The sequence below is a fragment of the Rutidosis leptorrhynchoides genome, chromosome 2 (assembly GCF_046630445.1).
Source record: "Rutidosis leptorrhynchoides isolate AG116_Rl617_1_P2 chromosome 2, CSIRO_AGI_Rlap_v1, whole genome shotgun sequence".
In the NCBI taxonomy this organism is placed as follows: Eukaryota; Viridiplantae; Streptophyta; class Magnoliopsida; order Asterales; family Asteraceae; genus Rutidosis; species Rutidosis leptorrhynchoides.
Window position 1 is genome coordinate 84,455,764 of NC_092334.1, and position 6,543 is coordinate 84,462,306.

Sequence of the window (6,543 nt, forward strand, 5' to 3'; positions counted from 1 at the left end):
TATTGACAAAGTCATGATTGATGCTCAAAGAACCATTAAACTTGAAACACTTGTATAACATTATTGGCACAAAGTACCTTTGAAATGTTTATAAAATGCTTCTTTCTACTTATTATGCTTGTTCTTTGATTCCTACCCTTTCTTTTCAGTTTGTAATCCAACCATTTCAGTCCACATAGCGTTTGTATTAACACATTAAAATACCTTATTACCCCCTTCATAAACTTTCATCATCATATATCATATTCATATACTTTGTTAAATGAAACTAAAACAAATCAAGTATTTTTATTCCAGGCTATCTTGATAAGACGGGTATTTTTACTATGAACTGCGTAAACTAATCGGGTTATTACATTAGCTATTTTAAAAGACCCTCACCACTATTAAGCTACCATAATTACTTTAAAAAACGAAATAAAACTCCAAGATAACGATGACTCATCGGCTCATCGCCATGTCATCATTAATCCAATGTTCCAAAGGCTCAAAGTCGTAGATTACAATTAAAAAAAACTTATCAAGATGACTTGAAACTAAGACGATTTTTTATTTGTAACAAGGAACTCTCATATTAACGAGCACATTGGTTCTCCATAGCAGATAAACCTCGGATATCAAGAACTCAGACGTCGCCCCGATGTCAGGTAAAACACATTCCATTGTAAATTCTAATTAGGCTCAAGAGGACATTGCTAACGATTGAATCCGAGACCTACAGCTTCACTAGAAGTCTTGCTCGTCACTTAATGACTACCCAAGTGGTTTAACTTGATAACTAATCAACAACAACTAAAACCAAGACAAATTTTCTTTATTGTTGATAAGTTATTAAGTTATATTGTTATAACCGATAGGATTAGACCATGAACTTTTATTAACATCTTGACTTAGAACAAAATATCACATTAACATTGTTGAGGCTTAACATCATTGGGTCAAAACTTGAGTATTATACTTGTCGTGCTTCCAAACTATAATACACAGGGAGACAACTCAAGAACTCTAACAAAACCATTGTCTCCCATTTATTTATAATAGTAGGGGACCTTTTTCTTACCCAAAACTTGTATTCCAAGGATTATGTGGCATGCCTTTGACCAACTAACTTACCATCAATGCCACTTCTCAATCCTCACTTTCTTTTTTTCTTTACGTTTGTTTTTTTATGAAGTTATTCTCTCTCTCTTTTTTTAACATTAATAATGTTAACAAATAAGTAGTTTATCAAGTGGAAAACTTAATAAAAAAAAGAGGGAATGCCCCTTATTTGTTTATTTATTTATTTTTGAACGCCAAATGCAATTTTAGTTTTGAACGGCAAATCCGCAAATCCATTAATTCGTTGCTTATTAATTGAAGAAGCTGTTGGTTTTATTTTTGATAGAAAAATTGATATTGTTACTTTGTGAAGGATGTTATTCCACATAGGTGGGAGGAAAAAGTTGGAGGTGTCTCCCTTAGTTATAAAAGGAGGTCATGGGCATAATTCTAATTTGCACCACACTTTAAATATTTGATAATTTCTTTCTTTCTTACCCTTGTTTGTAAGTTGTATTAGTTAAATACTTTAGAGAGTGTAGTTGGCTTAAGAGAGTCGTCTATATCATTGTAACAATTTGTGATATTGTGTATTTTCTCTATTTGGAGGTCCGTGATTTTTCTCCTGTTTTGAAGTTTCTACGTTAAATTCTTGTGTTGTGGATTTTTCTTATTTCTTTACTGTTTTTTATTGGGAGTTTGTTGGGAATTAGTGAGACCGTAATTTCTCAACAACCGGTATCAGAGCGTTAGGTTTGACGGGGGGTCTCGGTTATAGAAGTCGGAGTATGCTCTGTGGTTGCCACGGTAGTGGATCGTCCACATCAGAAACGAGTTCTATTTATCGTATAGGGTATCTGGTTAGACAATATTTTTCTGATTCGGAGTAAGTGGTGTCAAGAATTTGTAGTGGACCGGGTGTTGGATTTTCTAATTTAACGGATCATGTGCACCACTCAACTACATCTGTCGTCTAGTCGAAACGTGGGCAAAATCAGAGAAAGTGTTGTTCTTTGGACACGAATACGATGTCAAAGTTCAGTCCAATGAGTTCTGATGTTGAGAAATTTGATGGGAGGGTCAATTTTGGCTTGTGGCAAGTTCAAGTCAAAATGTGTTGATTCAGTCCGGTTTATACAAGGCTTTGAAAGGTAAACCCACCTTCGTTTCCGGCAGTGATTATAGCTGTAAGTTCGATGAAGAAGAATGGGATGATATGGATTTGAGGACGGAAAGTGCGATTAGTTTGTGTCTTACAAAGAACGTGCTTGCAAATGTGCACTGGTTATCAATGGCTAAGGAACTTTAGGATAAGTTGGAGCAGTTGTACCAGGGCAAGGGCATCTCAAACTGGTTGTGTCTAAAGGAACAGTTTCATACTTTGCATATGGATGAGGGTTCAAAGATTTCAGATCATCTGAGCATTCTGAATGGTATTATTTCAGAACTAGAGGCTATTGGAGTTAAAGTTGATAATGAAGATAAAGCTTTAAGGTTGATATTATCTTTATCATCGTCATGTGAGCACATGAAACATATTTTGGTGTATGGGAAAGAAACTTTAAAGTTTGAAGACGTTACTAGCAAGCTCATATCCGAGGAGAAAAAAGACTGGAAGGTAACGGGGTCTCGTCATCAGAAAGTACAGTACTGTTGTGTTCGGATAGGCGGAAGAAATACTCCGGGAAGAATCTGGAATGCTGGAAGTGCGGGAAGACTGTGCATGCAAGGGTTAATTTTTCAGGTGGAGCTAATTCGGTAAATGGCTCCAAAGGCGCTAACATTGTCTCCGTTGTTATGGAGAGTGACGAATTCCTCTAAAGTCATGTCATCCTCATGGTGTGTCCGGGCCACCATGAAAAGGGATGTTCATTAGCGGTTCCATAAATTGCACATGGACATTGGTTTGGCGTTGATGCAAGGTGTGTGGTGGAAACTGATGTTGTAGCTGATGGAACTTTCGGGAAAGCTAAACAGAAAGTTGCACCATAACTGTTCAGCTGGTTATACAACATGTGCCGAGGTGAAATGCTTGAAATGTGATATTTTAAGTGTGATACTCTTTATGGTGGGGGTATGATAATTCTTTTTAGAATTATGATTGTCTGTGAAGACAATGATTGTCGGGTCTTGACAATGTTCGACGAGGATGCAAGTTTTGTCTCGTGGGAGATAATGTCAGCGGCATGAAGATGAGGATCTTGAAGTTGTCGTCGAGGGAGCATCTACGTCGGTTATCCCTATAATGTCGAAGTATGATTATCTTTTTCTATCAAAAAGGTGGAGATTTGTTGGTTTTATTTTTGATAGAAAAATTGATGTGGTTACTTTGTGAAGGATGTTATCCCACATAGGTGGGAGGAAAAAGTTGGAGGTATCTCCCTTGGTTATAAAAGGAGGTCATGGGCATACTTTCAATTTGCACCAATCAATACGCTTTAAGTATTTGATTATTTCTTTCTTTCTGACCCTTGTTTGAGAGTTGTATTAGTTAAATACTTTGGAGAGTGTAGTTGGCTTAAGAGAGTCGTCTATATCATTTTAACAATGTGTGATATAGCGTATTTTCTCTCTCTGGAGGCCCGTAGTTTTTCTCCTGTTTTGGAGTTTCCACGTTAAATTCTTGTGTTGTGGATTGTTCTTATTTCTTTACTGTTTTTCATTGGGCGTTTGTTGGTAATTAGTGAGACCATAATTTCCCAACAGAAGCGGCCACAAATGCTCCTTGTTGGTACTATTTTCCGGCTAGTGGCTAATATATACAAGTACAATACCAGAGCTGGTCAACGTGGTGGGATATGTTGTCGATTGATGTTTGCCCTGTTGGATGTGTGAAGGATGTCAAAACAACAAGGAAAAGAAGAAGAAAAAAAAGGCTGATTTGGATTTTGCAGTGGAGGCGTGGCGCGGCCCTTCCTGAGCGCGGCGCGGCTAGGGCCTGACGGGCTGAAAATTCTAGAATCAAGTTTTCTTGTTCCCTAAGTTGTTTCCTTGCCTATATAAACATCTCATTGTAACCCTAACATGTGTGCACAAAAATTATAGTGAAGAATCTCTGGTTTGTGCCCATGGAGTAAACGCTTCTCCGTGTTTTGGAGTTGGGATATAACCACCTTAAATCTTGTGTCGTTTACATTTATCGTTTCATGCTTTATTTTATCGTTTATCGTTTGTGGGTTTAGTGATTGGTTTAAATCAACGATCTTGTTTGGGTCCATAATTCCTAACAAGTGGTATCAAGAGCTCATGGTTTCGAATGGAAGCGATGGCGATTTGAAAGCATGGCGAAGAACTCACGGGTATGTCTATGTACTCATGAGATAATCTATTAAAATTGGTCTATGATTATAATAGATTATTGTGGTGATTCGCGGTGGTAACGGAGTCGGTGGTCGGATCGATAGTTTTTTTGTTGTGAAAGAGATTTTTCAAAAACTCGGAATTCTGTCGCAGCTGTGGTAGAAAATTTGTAACGGTTTCGTTAACTGTTGGATCTCCAAGAGATTTTAACCGTTTTTTGAAGACTCATAGATCTGGTTGTGTACCAAATTTGAAAATGATCAGACGGTTGGATTGGGAGATACAATTTTCCGAAGTTGCAGTAACTCGGTTTGGGGTTTAATTGCAGACATGTGGTCAAAAATTCATAGAGGGTTCGTTAACCATCGGATCGTCTTGAAACTTTTTCTGTAGGTGGTAGACATGTAGGAATAAAACATATCCAAAATTCGTAGCGATCGGACCGTTCAATTTGTAGATATATTTTTTCGAATTTTGCAGCCGCCAGGAAAAACCCTTTTGGGGTTTGTTTGTGCAGCTGTGCGAGAAAATTAATTTTGGGTTCGCCTACAACTGGATCGACTTGATTTTTTTTACTGATGATTCTACACACATAGATCTAGTTGTGGTAAAAATTCGAGGTTGATCGGACCGTTGGATTCTCAGATATGATTATTTGAATTTGAGCAGTTTCAGGGTTGAACTTTTTCAGGTTTGATGACGCGAGTGCGAGACGGTTTTGTCTCGTGATACTTCGAGCGATACAAACTGTGTTTTTCTGGGATGTGGGTTTGTTATGGGAGCTCAGGAGGTTGTTTTTATCTCGGGTTAGAGTAGTTGGATAACGAACAAGATGCATCGAGTCGAAGTTGACAGTGGGAGATATCGGTGGAAGTTTGTGCTTGTGTGTTATGAAAATGGGTGACCAAGCATATGGTCGGATATTCCAAGATGATTGGGATATTATGGAACTTGAGCTTTCTAGGATCGTTGAGGGTGTCGGGAACTCGGTTGAGTTTAGTAATCGACGGAAGTTATCGAGCTAGTGGAAGTTAGTCAACTAGTAGAGTGGTGGAGATAATTATGCGACGTTGTTCTCCAAAGTTCTCAAGATTAGTGTGATGATTCCGGGTAACACTAGGGCTTCGAGTACTTGTTTTACTCTCCGATGGCAAAGAAATTTTGCGACTGACTGTGTAACACGCCGCCTTTTTCCGTTTACTTTTCGTTTATTTATTTAAAGTCCGTTATATGATTATAACATCTTCCGTTAAAACGCGTTTTAAAAAAACTCGTTTAGGTAATTCACGCACCCGCTTTTAAAGTCGAGGGACTAAACTTGCCAAGTGACCAAAGTTTTGACTAGGTCAAAGTGGTCAACTTCTTCCTCATCCATTCATTCACCTCCTCAAATCTAATACTTTCACCTTTTACTCTCAAACACCCAATACAAAGATTCATCATCTATTTCCGATCTAGCAAGTGTTTTACAAAACAAATTACATATTTGAAATCCTTGCAACTTCCTCTTCGATTCCATACCAACTTCATCACTTTTGGGTAAATTTCTAAAATCACTAAATTCTTGGTTCTTGATGTTTTTAACTTATAAAAGTGTTAATTAGTGTCTATGGCTCAAGTCTAACATGAATATATGATTTATATGCTTGTTCTTGTCATTTTGATGTAACTAGCTTAAACTTGAAATGAGTATGTTTGATCTTGAGATTTGGTTGCTTAAATGTTGTTAGATGTTAAAAATGCATGTATTAAATGTGTTACTAGCATCAATAGCTTCAATTTGGTATGTAAGTTGACTTGGAAAAGCCTCATTAACATGATTAAGGATTTTATGATTGTTAGTTAGGGTTTGGTGGCCTTAAATGTGATCTTTGATGCATCAAAAGCCTTGCAATGTTGTTTGTAAGTGTTTAGTAGTATTGTATGCGTAATTACCTACGAAATGGCGTATTATATGTGTGGATTAAATTCCCGAATCATCTTATGCATTTTGTGAACTTGAAACCTTGATAATGAACCTTTAATGATCACTTGACCAGAATTTGGTTATTGTAAAAGATATTTTTGTGAGATGAAAAGTGTTTAGTTGTATTCCTCGTTAAATTACCTTTCCAACGATATAAGATACGCGTTTTAAGTGTTTACGGTTCATAAATTATGCTTGTTTGAATTTTGGCTCGTTTTGGACACTTGAAAACTGCC